The following is a 20,603-nucleotide window of genomic DNA, read 5'->3' on the forward strand; positions in this document are numbered from 1 at the left end:
ATAAATGGCAGTTATCACTGTGTGATATTAACAAAATATTTGTTGTTACAAAGTATTCACAAAATATTTATTGAGTGACTGAGTGAATAATAGCTGTAGTGATTTAATTAAACTTTCAGCAGCTTTTGCTTTCACTTGGATTATCTCTGTAAACTACTTTTTCTTATGTCTGAGATTTGCTCATTTTCGTCAGTTTAACAATGGCTCTCCATTAACTATTTCTTTATAGGTTTTGAATGAAGTCAAGTTGGCCTGTAATAATCCCTGCCTATTTAAGAAAAATTTATTTATGATGTCTCACATTATCAAATTTTGCTGAAAGTTTGCAATTATCAGATATCTAAAATTAAACCTTCTTTCATGTGCTATCATAGTTCCTTAGACCAAAAAAGAAGGGTTTGTAGTAAATACCAACCAGTCATGATAATAAATGCTCATTAAATCTTTATACAATTGATATGTACATATTTCATAATAAATTCACTAAGTGTAGAAAATATTTTCTAGTTAATACAACATATATTACAATTTATGACTTATAATTTTGCTTTCTTTCTGTTTTTTCCCCTCTGTTTCAAGTTTTTATTTAAATTCTAGTTAGTTAATGGGGTGCCTGGGTGGCTCAGTCGGTTGAGCGCCCGACTTCGGCTCAGGTCATGATCTCGCAGTTCCTGAGTTTGAGCCCCACGCCTGGCGCTGTGCTGACAGCTCAGAGCCTGGAGGCTGCCTCGGATTCTGTGTCTCCCTCTCTCTCTGCCCCTTCCCCACTCATTCTCTGTCTCTCTCTTTCTCTCAGAAATGTATAAATGTTAAAAAAATAATATAAATCCTAGTTAGTTAACATATAAGGTAATATTGGTTTCAGCAGTAGAATTTAGTGATTCATCACTTGCATACAACACCCAGGACTCATTACAACAAATGCCCTCCTTAATACCCATCCCCCATCTAGCCCAATTCCCCCAACCTCCCTCCATCAACCCTCAGTTTATTCTCCATAGTTAAGACTTTCTTGTGGTTTGCTTCCCTCTCTCCTGTTTTTCCCACTTCTCCTATGTTTTCCTCTTCCTCCTTGGACAGAGTGTGGATGATTTCCTCCTTCTTGGCCTGGAGCCATTCTTCACAGCCCTCGTGTGCTTTCATGGTCTTAGATCTGTGGGCCTCAGCCTGGTCATCCAGAAGCTTCTTGCAAGCCTTGTCTGCCTTCAGCTTGTGGATGTGTTCCATGAGAATCTGCTTGTTTTTGAACATGTTACCCTTCACTTTCAGGTATGGACTCTGATACATGTGGCGGTCAACCTTAGATTCATGGTATCTTCTGAGCAGGCTGGCCTAGATTCTCATCCTCTTCATCAGGTTACCTTCTGAGGCTTCTGAGCATCGGCAGTGCCTTTTCTTTTAGAAATGCCCGTATGCCTGCCCTTCCGGCAGGCCGAAGTGTTTTTCCAGCACTGAGCCCAGGAATGGACGGCTGCAGGCTTCTGGATGACCAGCCCATCTTTGATCAGTTTCTGGATCTGATGATGGGACTTGGCATTGACAATTGCATTGGTATCATTGGGCTCCAACCAGTCCTGCTTTTTGCCCACAGTGGAGGACACTGGAGGCAAGCCTCTTCTGAAGCCTGAGCATACTCATGGGTGCAGCTGCAGTTACAAAAGGAAAGCTAAACCACATCTTCTTTATCCATTCATCAATTGATGGACATTTGGGCTCTTTCCATAATTTGGCTATTGTTGATAATGCTGCTACAAACATCGGGGTGCATGTGCCCCTTCAAATCGTATTTTTGCATCCTAGTAGTGCAATTGCTGGGTCATAGGGTATTCTATTTTTAACTTTGAGGAACCTCCATACTGTTTTCCACAGTGGCTGCACCGGTTTGCATTCCCACCAGTAGTGTAAGAGGAGTGCCCTTTCTATGCATCCTTGTTATGCCCTATAATTTTAAAGTTCATAAAAATCCAGACTGAATATTTTTCTGAAGGATTGGGGACTTTTTATTTCCCACAGTAAAAACATCTTATTGACTATGTTATCCACTTCAGAGAATCTTATTTTTTTACGTTTGTTGTAGACTGACAATAGTATATTTTACATGGCAAGATAAAATTAATTTGCATTTCTCAGTTATAGTCAAGTCACTTCTTCTCGCTGTGATAAAATATTGAAAGGGGTAAAAAAACCCACTAGGACATCCTGACACATCCATACATTTCTGAAACATAAACAAAATGAAGAATTTGAGAATCTACAAATCAATTTTTCAGTGTAGGTATTCGTTATCTGCTCTCTTGCTTGACTGAACAGCTCTACGACTGAACGAGAATTAGAGCTCATTCAGTTTTTTTGCCACTTTTTCTAGCACATTCATGAAGCAAAGTGCCAGGATGAAATGGGCACACGACCAACTTTGTGGATTTGTTTCTCCTCTACATCAGGATGCTACCAGCCCAAATGTGCTTCGTTTCTTTTCTCTGCAACCCTTGTGCTTGATTTTCCTCATCCTCAATTTGCAATTTCCTGAGCCTAAAGTCATTCTCATCTTACGTGCAACACAGCCTTTTTTCTTTTTTTGCCAGGGCGTTTGAGTTCACTGTTTTGAAAACCACATAAGATCCAACCCCCCTCCCCACCCCAATACACCCACCACCAAACTCTGCTGACTCAGCAGGGCATTTCTCCTCTTGAAAGGCAAAGACATTTCTAGGGAAAGTTCTCCTAAAGATGATTTGTTTTTTCTTAGCCTTATAAGTTTTGTCATCGTCTGCATTTCTCTCCTCATAAAAGGCTCCCTCCTGCCTTTCCCTTTTATTTATTGGCTGCTGTACTAACAATAGTTTTCCTGGAAGCAGGGGCATTTCTTTCCTTCTGACTTCTTGCTGGTCAACACAACTCTTCACTTTGACATGTTACATTTGGGAATGAAATATTAATATATGAGACTCGGCAGTGTTTCAAGGAAGATAAAATAAGGATATAACATATATTTGATAATTTATTGACATGGAAAATGTGTGTGAGTGCGCGTGCGCGTGCACACAGATCTTGTAATGGGATAGGGAGTAATTTATTTATTTTTAAAACAGCATTATGGGGGTGCCTGGGTGGCTCAGTGGGTTGAGCCTCCGACTCTTGATTTTGGCTCAGATCATGATCTCAGGGTCATGGCACCAGGCCCTGTGCTAGACTCTGCTCTGAGCATGGAGCCTACTTAGAATATTCTCTCTCTCGCTCTCCCTCTCCCTCTCCCTCTCTTTCTCTCCCCTCTGTCCTTTTCCCCTGCTTGTGCTCTCTCTCTTTCTCCCTAAAATTAAAAAACAAAAAAAAAACAAAGAGCATTATGGGCCATCCATATCGTTTTTATGACGTGACTTTGTATCTTTGCAAACCTAAGGTAATTCTCTTGCTTATCCAAATAGAATTTAGCAATTCAGTTGGTAGCTGGAAAAAAAAAAAAAACCCTGGAAAATGCAAAGGAATTGGAACCAGGGAACACAAGTGAGAAGTAGAAGGCGGTGATGGAAAGGAGCCAAATTTCTACCACTGAGAATCTTTGTGCTTAACTAATATCTCATCAGTTCTGCAAGCAAGTCGCTGAATTTTTCATGTTTATAAATGAGATACTCAAGGATTTAATGATTAGGAAAGGGGAAAAAACGGTAAACAGTGTTGTGCTTACCATGTGAGACTGGGGGACAGTGCCTTTCTCCCTGGTCTTTCTTCTACAATAACAACAACCAGATCTGACATTATTGTGATATTTTATTTAAGTCCTGTGAAAAGCAGAGATAAGTGATGCTGGCTTAAATTTCCTGGAGATATTTGTGATATCTGTTTTTCATCATCCTTTGCTCTTATCAAGAAAAGGGCAAGAAAAATTGTTCATGTAATTTTTTCCGATTAAAATGTTCATTGACAAAAATTTGAAGACTTTAGTGTATCAGCGTCATTGTGTTTATTTTGAAAGAACTTTGTCATTTGCACACTCTTATTCATAAAGCATAAATATTTATAACATGCCCAGGCATTCATGACTAGTTTCAACAAAGCAGAGCAGAATAAAATGAGCTGTTACTTCTTAATAATAAGTCAAATTGGAGTATAAAAAATAACAAAAATCTCTAGGGTCGTGATCCCAATTTTACCCACTTATTTCAAACTGTATAAGAGTCCATTTGGGGGCGCCTGGGTGGCTCAGTCGGTTAATCATCTGACTTTGGCTTGCGGTCTGTCAAGATCTCGCAGTCTGTGAGTTGGAGGGCGCGTCAGGCTTTGTGCTGACAGCTCAGAGCTTGGAGCCTGCTTCGGATTCTGTGTCTCCCTCTCTCTCTGCCCCTCTGCAGCTCACACTCTGTCTCTGTCTCTTTCTCAAAAATAAATAAACGTTAAAAAAATAACAGTTCATTTGGATATCATTTTAATATAAAAATAAATATAGGGGTGCCATCTGGGTGGCCCAGTCAGTTACATGTCTGACTTCAGCTCAGGTCACGTTCTCATGGTTCGGAGAGTTCGAGCCCCGCATTGGCTCTGTGCTGACAGCTTGGAGCCTGAAGCCTGCTTAGGATTCTGTGTCTCCTTTTCTGTTTGCCCCTCTCCTGCTCGAGCTCTGTCTCTCTCTCTCTCTCTCAAAAATAAGTAAATATTAACAAATAAAAACATAAAATATATGAATAAGCATATATAAGTAATATTCCTTTGTTATACACATAAAATATGCTTGAAATGTGATCAAATTAAGATTTTCTTGGAACTTAGTAGCATATTTCTTTGAAATTTGGTTTATGGAATATATGAATCAGAATTATCTAGGTCAGGGCTTCTTAAACTATTTGGGAGAAAGGTCTTTTTTATTTTTTATTTTTCTTAACCTGTAGAGGACTGAAATTCTTGTCCTATGCTCTGTGCAACGAGACGAGTCCACTAATTATGGGGGCTTGGATGTTGCAACAATGTCAGATTGTTCATGAAGTTTCTAGTCTCTTATTCTCATTATCAGTACTTCTTTCTTCCAGGAGGATAACAGATAGTTTGGAAACTTGTGCTCATCTTCAAAGCTCATCATCGAGTAGCACTGAGTTAGCAGGCTCGTGAAAATCTGAATCAGACCCTTGTGAGGTTGATCTTAGGGATCAGCATATCTAACAAGTCCCTAGGTGATATTTATGTAGCCTAAAGTCTAAGACCTTTTGCTTTCAGGTAAATACAAATATCAACATTGCTGTCAATCACAAGCCCATGCAACCTAGTGTTAATTATGGTACTTTATGGGGCAAATCCGTCTGTAACAGGGAATTTACTCCACAGCCAAGCACATGGTCTCCCTACGGTGTCTTTACCGGTAAATGCCCAGGGACTGCATTCATTTTTCATCATCTGAAGACCCCTACCCTGTCCCGTACACACGTTTGGTCTTTTTTCCTGCCTTGACTTTCAAAGGACTGCACCAGATGATTCATCTCTCCTACTTCTGCATTTCTTTTACTTTTTTTTCCTGCTTATTCTGCCCATTTGCCTTGCTCCAAGTTCAGTGTTATTTTTGTTATATATATTTAAAAAAAGTTTTTTAACGTTTTATTTATTTTTGAGACAGAGAGAGAGCATGAACGGGGGAGGGGCAGAGAGAGAGGGAGACACAGGATCGGAAGCAGGCTCCAGGCTCTGAGCCATCAACCCAGAGCCTGACGCGGGGCTCGAACTCATGGACCGCGAGATCGTGACCTGAGCTGAAGTCGGACGCTTAACCGACTGAGCCACCCAGGTGCCCCTGTTATATATATTTTTAAATGTTTACTTATTTATTTTGAGAGACAGAGAGGTAGAGAGCAAGCAGGGGAGGGGCAGAGAGAGAGGGAGACAGAGAATCCCAAGGAAGCTCCGCAGCTGTCAGTGCAGAGCTGGACCTGGGGCTTGAACTCAGGAACCATGAGAGCAGGATCTGAGCTGAAATCAAGAGTCTGACGCTTAACCGACAGAGCACTTAGGTTATATTTTTATACATACTTTCTTCCTCAGTGATTTTACTCGTTGTGATGACTTCCTTCTATCATCTAGATACTATTAACAGTTCCAGTTTTGGTGGTTAAAATTTTTTTTATGTTTATTTATTTATTTTGAGAGAGAGGAAAAGCACAAGTGGAGTATGGGTAGTGAGAAGGTGAGACAGAATCCCAAGCAGGCTCCACACCATCAGAGCAGAGCCTGATGCGGGGCTCCAGCTCATGAACCGTGAGATCATGACCTGAGCCGAGATCAAGACTTGGGTGCTTAACTGCACCACCCAGGTGCTTGCAGTTTTGGTGATTTTAATCCAGTGTTTTTTCTACTATTCCACTCTGCCTGTAAGATTATCATCCATGAAACTCTGATCCCATTCATTTCTATCTCTGCCAGTGCTAACAGCCTTTTGACTCATGCCTTGAAAATGGCCACATAAGCCACATTCTGCACAATTGTGTTTATATGCCATTCAGTCGTACTTCAAAGTGAATGCTGTCCCCTGGAGTTGTGCACCATAGTAGTCCCCATTCTCCCAATCACCCTGGCTTATAACCATGCAGCCAGACTTCTTTACATTGTTTACATTGTCATTTATTTCTACATTCAGCAATAGAGCACAGCTGGGAGCGGCTGACACAGAGCCAGGGAAATGCATCCATCAGCAGTCGGTTCTGCATGACAGCACAGAATAGAGAACAAAGATGGATCTGAGGGCAAACAGACCCAGGATCACCATGCCAGTATACCTACATTCAGGAAATGTATTTTTGTGTGGGTTAGCGTGGGATCTATTAAGCAGAAATTTTTCCAGGAGGGGGAGGAGTTCTGAAATCATGCCCTGGCAACTAACTTCCTCTTGAGGGAATCCCTGAGTAAGCTATAAAGAGGTAAAGCAAGACAAAGGAATACCTTATTTTCACTGAGGTTTGGACACCAGTCTTCAAGTAGAACTCCAGGAGTTGGGGGTAAGCCATGCAGAAGGCTCCTTTTATGTCAAGTGAGCCAAACCCTCAAACCAAAGTGGGCCACATGGCTTTCTCTCTTGATTCTACACTTCTGCACGAGCTCTTCAAATTTGTGACTTAGGATATGTATGGGCAAAAGGGCAAAGTGGGCCAGAATCAAAGAGAGATACAAAGAAGATCAAGAGAGTGTGTGCCCTGATATGAGACAGCTGGCTAATGTTGCCTCTTGAGTGTGGCTCAGGCCAGGCCATAGATCTAGACTTAGCTATCATGTGGTAAAGGAACAATGAGACACGGTAGGGTCGCAGTAAGGGAGCAGGCCCTGGCCTGCTGAGTACAGCCCAGCCTGTGCTGAGTGGAAGAGAATGGAAAAGGGGGACCACCCAAAACAACGTGTTGACTTTCAGCCCTTTCAAAACCTCTTACAATGTGACTCAAGTCCATCGTCTACCCTCTAGATTTGGGGAAGGAAGTGCAGTTCTATCTCTGTGCCAGAGCAAAGGGGGCACAGAGAAAAAGGAGTCATGGTGCCTGCTCTGAGGAGGCTCACACATGTGATTGGAGGAAGCTAACCTGTAATTATTCCTCTTCCCTTCTCCAGTGTCTGTCATGAGCATGGCAGGTGCTTTAAAAATGCTAACATAGGTTGATTGATGTCATAAAAATAAGAAAGTAAAAAGCTTCCTGCTTTTTGATATTCACCAATACGGAAGCACATAGAAGTGTCATGCTAGCCAGACCAAATATTAACCTGGAATTAGACACTTTCAAGTACATCTCTGCCGCATGACTTTGAGCAAAGGCGTCCAGCGTGTAGCGTTAATGTATATCATTACAAAACTCACCAATTATAGTGCTTGCTGCTATTTCTTGTATGCGACTTTGTCTTCCCAACTCTTCATTGATTGAAATACCAATAATAGAATTGAAAATGTGAACCTGAGGCACCTGGGTGGCTCAGTTGCTTGAGAAACTGACTCTTGATTTCGGCTCGGGTCATGATCCCAGGGTCGCAGGATCCAGCCCCGTGTTAGACTCTGTGCTGAGTGTGGAGCCTGCTTGAGATTCTCTCTCTTGCTCTCCCTCTACCCCTCCCCTGCACATGTGCATGCTCTCTCTCTCTCTCTCTCAAAAAACATTTTTTTTTCAAAAAGACAAAGAAAAAAAAAATAAAACATGAACTTAACCAGTGTTAAAGGATGTTCTCTGAGCGATACTTTCATCATGTAGGAGTTTGGAAAAAAAGTTTCTTAAAAACAGTTTCCCAGGTTTCTTCTGGTCATAACAATATCTTTGCATTTATTATAGAATACAGGTTCTCAGGACTCTTGGAGATTCTGAGTCAGTAGATCTGATGCGGGGCACCAGGAAATTGGAGTTTTTAGCAAGTACCCCATGTGAGTTTTATGATCAAGGAACACAATTGTAAGGTGTCTGTCTCTGAAATCTAATATTCTATAATTCTATTGTAATCTCTTGGACCACAATGAACATATCTCTAATGGCTGTATCAGAGTCAGCATTGCACTGAGAACAAAGAGGGTGTTCAGTATTGACTTAATTGATCATTGGTGAGCATTTGACAGATTCTCAGCCTTCAATTCATATGCATATTTTTTTCAATATACGAAATTTATTGTCAAATTGGTTTCTATACAGCACCCAGTGCTCATCCCAAAAGGTGCCCTCCTCAATACCCATCACCCACCCTCCCCTCCCTCCCACCCCCCATCAACCCTCAATTTGTTCTCAGTTTTTAAGAGTCTCTTACATATGCATATTTTATAGCCAGTGGCGTTTGGATGGTGACTTGCAGGTGAAAATGGATCATTAGAAACAAGGTTATTGTGATTTTCAAAGCATTTCACATTTCCCAATGTCTTTTTATTATGGGCGCTCTTGCAAACCTCATTACAACCTGATAAAGTAGTTAAATTGCTATTACTGATATTTTACAAATGTAAAAGTCCTGAATTTTAAGAACCTCCTCCCTTTTTCCTCAGCTACTGCATATGGAATTAAGATTCAAATTCTTATCTCAGGGTTCTTTATGATCTTTAAGATCTTTCTATCAGCCTACTCTTCTAACACTGGCAATCTTGCCTGTTCTTGTTGTAAACCCAGCAGAAGAGAATTCACTACTTTATTGATGCATAAAAAGACTAGCATTGGAAGTGAAACCAGCTAGTACCAAAATTGATAACTCTTATTATATACAAAGCATGAGGCCAAAGTGGAATATTCAAGAATGTTATTGCCTCTCAAAAAAAGGACTTTAGTAATTTCTAATGAGCTCAAGAAAATGCCCATCCAGTCCAATCTATACATCCTCATATGTCATCATTTTCCCACCACAATATTGACCTTCATTCTTCTAAGTGATGTGAGTACATGGTGTACTTTTGAGAGGGTTGGGGAATGACCCCTAATGAGTTAGCAAGAAATTTTTAAGTCTCCCTTCAGAGGATAAACTCAAATTAGAGGGATAATTGAACATCCATTGCAGGTGCTTGTAAAATGTTCAAATTCTTGAGGTCCACCTCAGACTGACAAAATCAGAATTTCTATGATTGGGTCCTTTATAGGATATTTATGCACAGTTACAGCAGAAATACTGCTGGAAAGAGCTTGACCTGATTATGTGTATAGCGGCAAATCTTTTTTTGAGGAGCTAGTTCCCTAAGTATATGTCAAACTTGTAGCAGCTTTCTGTGGCACCTCTAAGAATAGATCAACACCAATGAAAAAGGTGTTTGGGGCACATAGCATTTTGTCTCAGAGGAATTAAAATATCAGATACTTTACCTCTCTTATTTTTTTTAATGTTTATTTATTTTGAGAGAGAGAGAGCATGAGTGGGATAGGGGAATAGAGAGAGGGAGGGAGAGAATACCAAGCAGGCTCTATGCTGTCAACACAGAGCCTGACACAGGGCTCAATCCCATGAACCGTGAGATCATGACCTGAACTGAAATCAAGAGTTGGACGCTCAGTGGACTGAGCCACCTAGGCTTCCCTTACCTCTCTTCTTGATAGCAGAAAAAAACAACAAAAAAAAACCCATGAGTTTGAGAGATGAAAGGACAGAGCAGCATTTTTTTTTAACCAAGTTAATTGTTATTTTCTATTTGATCTCATTAGTCTGAATATTTTTTGGGAAATAAGCAACTGTATTCTTTGACAGTATTATTAAATCCTAAATTGTGCCCATTTGTATGTGGCTTGTATTTATACAATCAGAAAAGAAAATAATTCTCAGGTCAGCCATCTCCAAACAATTTCCATTGGAAATAAAATATTTTAAAAATCTACAGATAGCAAGTGTTGTTTGGCCATGAGCTCTATCAGAGCTGGGGGAAAAGTTAAAATGAAAAAGTTGAGAAACCCTGAAATGTTAAGTTATAGTACAACTCCACCTGATGGATATCTGTTGAATTTCACTTGTGTTGAGAAACACTATATATATGAGATGCCATCTGAATTTATATTTGATCACAATTATGTGACAGTTAAATGGTTAGTGATATGGATAGAGAAAGGGCTGGAAGACAAGACATCCAGATGTAAACAGCTTTTGATATGTGTAGAAAACTTGCAGTGAAAATATTTTCTGTATTTAAAATTTTTCCATATTTTCATCTATATCTATATCTATATATATATGTAAACTTAACAGTGAAAAAGGTTAGCAAAATACATTTTTTAAAAGTAAGAAACATTTTACAAAGTGCCGACAGGCAGTTTTTGGGGGCTGTCTCCATGATAAAAAGGTTATGCTGCTTAGCTCTTGTATCCTGTTTTTAATTGGTTGTGACTTGTAATCCAATAGTTCAATAAAAACAGAAGTGAGATAATTGCATTTTACTTCCACCTTTTCCACTAACTTGGTTTGCTATTATGGGCAAATAATTTAATATCTCTGCTTCGGTTTTCTTCAGTGAAATGAGGACAACCACATTAGCTTTTTTCTAAACTTTAGCATCAAGAATTAATTGAGGCAATGACTGGAAAGAATCGCTAGTACATGAAGAAAATGTTCATTAATATTCTGCGAGATAATATCGTTATTTCCTTGAGCAGTTTAGTAATACTAGCAACCTAAAACTTTTTTTGTCAACTAAACCTAAATAAGGAATGACAAAAAATAAAAAAGATTTTGGTGAAATCAATAAAAATGAATAAAATAGGTGGAAATGGAGATCTGTTCAACTAAGCATAAAAAAATATTGGATATGCTTCATAAATCAGTTAACCCTAGGTGCTAAAAAATCACATTAGTAGCTTAAATAAGATAGAAGTTAATTTTTTTAAGTTTATTTATTTTGAGAGAGAGAGAGAGAGAGAGAGAGCGCAAGTCATGGAGTTGGGGAGGGGGGAGAGAGAGAGAGAGAGAATGAGAGTCCCAAGTAGGTTCTGTGCTGCCAGTGCACAGCCTGACATGGGGCTCAAACCCACAAAACCATGAGATCATGAGCAGAGCCAAAACTAAGAGTCAGATGCTTAACCGACTGAGCCACCGAGGCACCCCAGAAGTTAATTTTCATTGTAAGAGTCTGGAAATGGGCATCCAGACTGGTAGGGGCACTATCACTAACATTCCCTTGAGTGATAAGAATTTAGTCATAAAGACACATCCAACTTTTAGAGAGGCTTAGAAATGTAATCCCTAAGTGTTTACTGTATTATTAGGGAAAGGGGTTAATTTTTTTTTTATGTTTTGTTGTTTTGTTTTAGGCTAACTAGCATTCGGTTCATTATAATTACACTTAGTTTGGTTTCTGGTTACACTTTGCGAAATCATTGCATCATTGTAAGGAAACTATATCCTACATTTACTCCCTCATGATCTCATCCCATCTGATTGCTTTAAATTATACCAAATGTAATTTATATTTCCAGCTTTGATCCTTGATGGAAATATACCAGAATGGTATAGTGAACATCCACTTGGACACCTAACATCTCAAATTTAACATGTTAAGTCAGTTAATGGACCAACATTCACCCAAAATCCAGAAGTTGGATTTCATTTCTCCCTGTCATGTGAAGTCAATCCCTGACATTTCCATTTTTTCTTTCTTCAACTGCTAATAGAAACTCTGAGTTTTAGATAGGCACCTGGCATCCCAGCTACAGACTAGTTTTCCAGCTTCCTTTGCAGTCACATATGGTCACATGACTAAGCCCTGTTTTATGGGATAAAGACCGAAGCCACCCATGTAATTTCCAGATCATGCTCATAAAAGAAGTGATGGCAGATGGAAATCTCATACTTGTACACAAACATTTATAGCAGCTTTATCCATAAGAGACAAAAATTAGACAGAATGAAATGTCCATTAAAAGATGAATGTATAAACAAATTGTGGTATATCTATTCAATAGAATAGTTCTCAGCAACAAAAGGGAATAAACTGCTGATACACACCACAACATGAAAAAATTTCAGAAACATTAGGCCGAGTGACAGAAGCTTTACACAAAAAAGTACAAACTGCATGTTTACATTTATACTGAATCCTAGAACAGGAAAAATTATTCCATCCTACTTGCATAGTAGCAAAAAGGTTAATGGTTTTCTGGGAGTATTCACTGCAAAGAGGCAAATAGGAACTGTTTTGAAATGATATATATTTTCCATATCTTGAGTTTATTGGTAGTTATACAGGCAGATACATTTGTCAAAATTCATTGACCTGTAAACTTAAAATGTGTATAATTTATTGTAGGTATATTATATATGCCCCAATAAAGTTGGGTAAAAGAAAAGATAGCCTTATTTGCAGTAGAAACCAAATGGTAACAATTAAAAATTAATCATGTTGAAAAGAAACAGTTCTCAGAAATAGAAATACAAATGGCCATTAGAAATGCTTAAACTCACTAGGAGTACATGTAAATTGAAGATATGATTTAGACATATCAATTATCGAAAAGACAAAGAGGATTCCAGTTTCTGATCGGGCCTCTAAGAAGCTTTGGAATCACCATTCATTCCTAACAAGTGAAAAGTTGAACAGACTGAAAACTCAGCAATGCTCCTTAGATCTGTAAGAAAAGTATGCTCACCGGGAAAACCACTGCCTCTAAATTGTAGACACCTATAGGCAAATACAGAGAACCACAGCTTGCTGGAACAGAAACTTGGGAACCAGTGCCAGGGTAGAGGAACTTGAACTGTGATTGAGGAATTCCTGGAGGTGCAGTTTAACTCAGAGTTAAAAACTCTAGAGAGATGCACTTATTGGAAGGATGCCACACTTTTGTGAGCTTTGCGTTCTGAAATTCTACCAGGTTCTCACAGAGAATATTGGATGAACATGCCCTCATGCTTCCAGTAGGGGGAGGGGAATTTTTTTCTTCAAATACATCAAAACATTCTGTTCTAAAGAAGGTCTACCCACAGGGGTTGCACCAGGGTGTCTCAGTTAGTTAAGCATCTGACTCTTGATTTCCACTCAGCTCAGGTCTTGATTTCAGCTCAGGTCATGATCTCATGGCTTGTAAGATTGAGCCCAGCATCAGGCTCTGTGCTGACAGTGTGGAGCCTGCTTGGGATTCTTTCTCTCCCTCTCTTTCTCTGCCCCTCCCCTGCTTGTATGCACATATTTTCTCTCTCTCTCTCTCTCTCTCTCTCTCTCTCTCTCAAAATCAATAAATAAATGTGTGGTTTTTTTAAAGAAAGCCTACCTGCAGGAGAAATTGTTTAACCAAAGTCTAACCTGATGGCATTTTATTAAAACCTAACTGATGGGGATGAAGGGAAATGCCCAACTTTAGCTGGCTTTAGCCATCCTGTCCCCCTTAAATGGGAAGCAAAACAACTGAGAAACATATGAGAAGTCAAAGTCCAGAGGCACAGGCTCAACAAAGGACTGAAACAATTATAGGACTTGATTGTTTCCTCTCCTTCCACACTTTCTACCACATTACTAAAGGCATTACAGCAATTCCTTTTACCTAGTACACTGTGTCCAGCTGTAAGAAAAAAGATACTAAAAGGCAAAAACAAAACGAAATAAAACATAGTTCTAAGAGACAAAGCAAGTATCAGAACCAGACTCAGATATGGCAGGCATGTTTTGGCATGATCAGCTTGAGAATTTGAAACAACTATGGTTAATACACTAAAGGCTTTAATGGATAAAGTAGACATCATGCAAGAACAGATGGGCAATGTAAGCAGAGAGATACATATTCTAAGAAAGAACCAAAAAGAAATGCTAGGAATCAGATATACTGTAGCAGAAATGAAGGATGCCTTTGATGGGATTATTACTGGACTGCATATGGCTGTGGAAAGAATCTCTGAGCATGGGGATATCTCAAAAAAACCTAAAATTGAAAAACAAAGGGGTAAAATCTGAAAAAAAAAAAAAAAAAAAAAGAACAGAATTTCCAAGTGCTATGGAGGTGCAAGATACATGTAATGGAAATAACAGAGAAGAGAGAAAGGAACAGAAGAAATATTTGAAGCAAGAGTGACTGAGAATTTCCCCAAATTAATGTTAGATACAAAACTACAGATCTATGAAGCTCAGAGAATACCAAGCAGAGTAAATACCAGTAACTATACCTGGGTATATCATTCTCAAATTATAGAAATCAAAAACAAAGAAAAAAAGCTTAAAACAAGGCAGAGGCAGAAACACCTTACCTAGAAAAAAGCAAAGACAGGAATTATATTGATTTCTCCTTAGAAACTGCAAGCTAGAAGAGAGTAGAGTTAAATATTATATTTTAAATGCTTATTTGTTTATTTTGAGAAAGAGAGAAGGGGAGAGGCAGAGAGAGAGTGGGAGAGGGAGAATCCCAAGTGGGCTCCACACTCAGTAGGGAGCCCAACATGGGGCTGTCAGAGACCCCATGACCATAAGATCATGACCTGAGCTGAAATCAAGAGTCAGACACCCAACCAAATGAGCCACCCAAGTGTCTAGATTTAAATATTTACAGTGTTGAGAAAAAAAATCCCACCAACTTAGAATTTTGTATCCTTAAGAATTTACCTACTTGTGATTAGCACTGTTGTATGTAGTGATGAATCACTAAATTCTACTTCTGCAACTAAGATTACACTGTATGTTAACTAACTGAAATTTAAATAAAACTTTGAAACTAAAAGAGAGAGAGACAGAGGGGGAGAGAGAAGCCTATGGAAAAACTGTATGCTAAAAAAAAAAAAAAGGTGGTTACCCAGAATTATCCTTCAAGAAGGAGAAATAAAGAATTTTACAGGCACACAAAAATTGAGGAATTTGTTTCTAGTAGACTTCCCTTGAAATAAATGTTAAAAGTTCTTTAGAGAGGAAGAAAATGATATAGGCAAGAAGCAGATCTATATAAAGAAAAGAGCACTGGAGAAAGAACAAGTGACAGTAAAAGAAAAACTTTTATTTTTCCTTTTCTTATTCTAAATTGAGTTAACAGTTAACAGTTTGTTCAAAATGGTAAGAGTTAACTTTGCAAACTTACAGTACATATATATGCTTATATATGTATAGTATATATGCATATATATGTGTGTGTATGTGTGTGCGTGCTTATATATAAATAAAATGAATGACAGCAATGGTACCATGAAAGTGACAGAAGAATTAAGATTATTTTGTTATTATGAGGTACTCACACTCCCCATCAAGTGATACAGTGTATTTGAAAGTGGACTGGGATGAGTCGTAAATGTATATTACAAGCAGTAGGACAACTACTGAAAACATTAATTTTTTTAATGTTTATTTTTGAGAGAGACAGAGACAGAGACAGAGCACAAGTAGGGAAGGGCAGAGAGAGAGAGAGAGAGAGAGAGAGGAAGAGAGAGAGAGAGAGAGAGACAGAATCTGAAGCAGGCTCCAGGCTCTGAGCTGTCAACACAGAGCCCAACATAGGGCTTGAACTCATAAACTGTGAGATCATGACCTGAGCCAAAGTAGGATGCCGAAACAACTGAGTCACTCAGGAGACCCTAAAAAACATTTTTTAAAAAAAGGCATAACTGATATGCTAAGAGAGGAGAGACAATGGAATTCTATAAAATGCTCAATTAAAACTACAAAAAGAAAAAGTGGAAGACAAAAATAAGAACAAAGAACAGAGTAACAAATTTTAAGAAGCACCAGATGTTATAGATATTAACCCAACTATGTTAATATTCACTTTGAATTTCTGTGGTCTAAATGTACCAATTAAAAGACAGAGAATGTCAGAGTGGATTGAAAAACAAAACCTGGGGAGAGAGGAAGATGGTGGCAGCAGAGGAGGATGCTAATCTCTCCTTGTCCCGCTAACACAACTAGATAACTATCAAATCATCCTAAATATCCTAGAAATTGACCTGAAAACTGACTGAACAAACTCCACAACTAAAGGGAGAGAAGAGGCCACATTGAAGAAGGACAGGAGGCATAACTGGCTTTTTTTTTAACATATTAAAGAAGGCAGAGAATTAGACAAAATGTGAAGATGGAGGAATTTATCCCAAATGAAAGACCAAGGTAAGGCCACTGCCAGAGATCTAAATAAATAGATATGAGTAACATGACTGATGGATTATTTAAAGCAATAACCATAAGGTTACTCACTGGGCTTGAGAAAAGAATAGAAGACATCAGTGAGACCCTTACCATAGTGATAAAAGAGTTAAAAAAGAATCAGAGATGAAGAGTGCAATAAATGAGATTGGAAACAGGCTAGATGCAATGAACAGCAGACTGGAAGAAGCAGAAGAAAAAATTAGTGACCTAAGCCTCTTGCTCTGGGAACCCAAGCTGGTGCAGCCACTCTGAAAAACAGGATGGAGCTTCCTCAAAAAATTAAAAATAGAACTACCCCATGACTCAGCAATTGCACTACAGTTACTTACCTGAAGAATACAAAAATACTAATTCAAAGAGATACATTCACCCTGATGTTTTATAGCAGCATTATCTACAATATGTAAGTAATGGAAACAACCCTAGTGTCCATAGGTAGATGAATGGATAAAGAAATGTGATGTATATCACAATGGAATATTACTCAGTCATCAAAAATGAAATCTTGCCATTTTCCACAACAAGGATGGAACTAGAGAGTATAATGCTAAGTGAAATATGTCAGAGAAAGACGAATACCATATAGTTTCACTCATACGTGGAATTTAAGAAACAAAGCAAATGGGCAAAGGGGAGAAAAAGAGAGAGAGGGAAACCAAGAAACAGACTCTCAATTATAGAGAACAAACTGATGGCTGCTAGAGGAGAGTTGGGTGGGAGGATAAATTAAATAGTTGATGGAGATTAAGGAGTCCCATCGCTATGAGCGCCGGTGCCCTATCAAGTGTTACATCACTATATTGTACACCTGAAACTAATATTACATGGTATGTTAACTAACTAGAATTCAAATAAAAACTTAAAACAATTTAAAAAATAAAAAAGAAAGACAAAAGCCAACTATATGGTGAGCTGTGCCAACAGCTCAGAGCCTGGAGCCTGCTTTGAATTCTGTGTCTCCCCTCTCGCTGCCCCCGCCTTTTTGCTTCTCTCTCTCTCTCTCTCTCTCTCTCTCTCTCAAAAATGAATAAACATTAGAATTTTTTTAATTAAAAAAATAAATGTAAAGACCCATACAGATTAAAAGTAAATGGATGGAGAAATATGAAACATGCTAACCTACTCAAAATAAAGCAGGAGTATTAAATTCAGACAAAGCTGACTTCAAAGCAAGGAAAGGTATTGGGACTAAGGAGAAGCATTACATAATGATAAAAGGGTCAATTCTCCAAGAAGATGTAACTCTTAGGCATTTATGTGCCTAACAACAGGGTGACAAATTATGTGAGGGAAATACTGGTAGAACTATAAGCCAAAATATATAAATCCACTATCAGTTAGAGATTTCAACACCCCTCTGTCAGAAATAGATAGATCCAGCAGGCAGAAAATCAATCAGGCCATAATTGAACTTAACACCATCAATCAACTGGATATAAAGGACATCTATTGACTACTTTATCCAACAACAGCAGAATACACATTCTTCTAAAATCACATGGAACATTCACCAAGATAGACCACATTCTAAGCCATAAAACACACATTAACAAATTTGAAAGAATAGAAATCATATAATGTTTGCTCTCAGACCACAGTGTAACTAAAAATCAATAAAGCATGATCGCTGAAAAATCCCCCAAATACTTGGAGATTAAACAACACTCTTCAAAATGACACATGGTGAAAATAGAAATCTCAAGAGAAATGAAAAAAATATTTTGAACTATATGAAAAAGAAGACACAACTTATCAATATTTGTAGGATACAACAGTGCTTTTGGGGAAATTTACAACATTGAATGTATACGTTAGAAAAAAAGAAAGATCTAAAATCAGTCATCTCAGTTTCCACCTTAGGAAACTAGAAAGATCAAATTAAATCTAAGGTAAGCAGAAGAAAAGAAATAATAAGAATTAGAACAGGATTAATGAAATTGAAAATAGGAAAACAGTAGAGAAAATTAAGAAAATCAGTTGTTGGTTCTTCGAAATAATCAACAAAATCAATAATTCTCTACCCAGGCCACCTAAGGTAAAAAGAGGACACAAATTTCTAACATCAGAAATGAAAGAGGAGAGGATCACTATAGATCTACTGGACATTAAAAGAATAATCAATGAATACAGTGAATACAATGAACAACTCTAGGCCTACAAACGTCATAGCCTAGATGAAATGGACTAATTCCTTGAAAAATACAATGTGTTAAACACACATGAAGAAATAGACTATCTGAATAGGCCCGTATATATTAAATAAATTGAATCAATAATTAATAACCTTCACAAATGGAAAGTACCAGGCCCAAATGGATTCACTGGTAAATTCCACCAAACGTTGAAGGAAAATTACACCAATCCTGTACAACCTCTTTCAGAAGATAGAAGCAGAGGGAATCCTGATTCATTCTATAAGGCCAGCATCACCTTAATACCAAAACCAGACAAAAACATTGTAAGAAATCTACAGACCAATATCTCATGAGCGTAAGTGCAAAAATTTTGTCTTCGTTTCCATAAATTGTGGGATCACCCTTCATTCCTCAGCTTTTTATCTAGTCAATTCCAAGTCCACTAATGAATTTTTCAGTGTGAATACTGGATCCTTTCACTTTCCCTTTAATATTGCTTCTTATGCCCAGGCCTGGCCACTAGTATGTAATTGACTTGACTATAGCAATAACTTCTAAATCAGTCTCCTTTTGCCAGAGTATGACTCCCACTTCTTTTCTTCCCCCTTCCCCACTTACCCTAATCCCTTTTCATGTTTCAGTAATGCTGGAAATTTTTAAATTCTTTAAACTTACCATATTTTAACTCACTGTGGGGAAGTTTGCATGTTCTTTTTTCTTTCTACCCAGAATGTTCCCTAATTTCAGCATCCCCCCAGCCCACCCAAACCAGTCTGGAGCTCCTACTCAACCATCTGGGCCAAACCTAGCTAGGACATCACTTGTGTTAAGAAGCCTTTCTTGAGCCTCTACTATTGGGTTAGTGTTCTTTGTCTGTGCTCCCACAGATTCACACAGTTTTAGCAGTTGTTATTCTGAATTCTTCTCTGTGTCTCTCATCTAGACTATTTTTTTTCCCTGTAAAGACAATAAAATTCTGTCTTGTTTATGTTTGTAGCCACTATATATCAAAGGACCTGGTATAGAGTAGATCCTCAGTAAGTATCTGGTGATTGTCCATGGTTTCACATTAGATGTATATGGTTTTCTGAGTTAGTGTGAACATGGGTACATAGATCATGTTAACTCAAAGTGGGCATAAGAATAGTAAATCTAGTTTGTTCTATACAGGAGAGAATTGTGACAGCTCCTTTGGAATGTTTTGAGAGCAACTTTTGCAAAGGTAAGGTGGTTATAAAATGTTTCACGAAATCTGATGAAAAATCTGCCCTTGGGGATGAGAACTGTAGGAGAACAAAGTTGATGAAAGAAAATTACTGTTAGACATCTCATGTCAAACAAACCTTGTAACTCTTGTTTTGTGCCTCCCAGCTTGAGTGCATAAGAGAAAAATGCAAATTTTCCAAATGAAGAACAGCTAACAGTGCATAAATCTCCAGAAGACAGTAGGATACACTTATTAAAACTTGGCAAGGATCAGAAATGAATGACTTTTTCTCTGAAATGCCAGCTTTTTTCTTTTTAAGATTAGCTTTTCCCTAAAGCTACATCAATTATAAATAATTGTCTGCTAGCAAAACGGGCACAGCTAAACTTAAAGCAAATAAACTAAGAAATGAAACTGATTAAAAAATAAACAAGAGATTTTAGCAGTTTTTGAGAGAATGGCTTCAAAAGAATGCCAAATGGCTTTCCTATCTTTGCATATATAGCAATATTAATTTAAAATTATGAGAGACATGGATTAATATTCTACAGATGTTTAAAAGAATTCTCTGGGAATCTACACTTGGACTTGACTTATAAAGAAAGTTACTTTTTATTGCAATTCTTCTGGCACTCATTTCAGTCAAATTTCTTTCTTCTGAACAACCAAAACCAACTAGTTTAAGTTACAAAGGAGAATTTAGTTTAAGGATACAGGGGTGTATCCTGAAACCCAAGGGCTAGGATGTAGCTACTCTTTA

General features: G+C 38.1%; 1 pseudogene; it reads right to left on the reverse strand.

Moving 5' to 3' along the window:
* Nucleotides 1–1,059: 1,059 nt before the first annotated feature.
* LOC125921612 (60S ribosomal protein L19-like) lies at nucleotides 1,060–1,638 on the reverse strand (annotated as a pseudogene).
* Nucleotides 1,639–20,603: the final 18,965 nt, after the last annotated feature.

This window comes from Panthera uncia, chromosome C2 (assembly GCF_023721935.1).
Source record: "Panthera uncia isolate 11264 chromosome C2, Puncia_PCG_1.0, whole genome shotgun sequence".
In the NCBI taxonomy this organism is placed as follows: domain Eukaryota; kingdom Metazoa; phylum Chordata; class Mammalia; order Carnivora; family Felidae; genus Panthera; species Panthera uncia.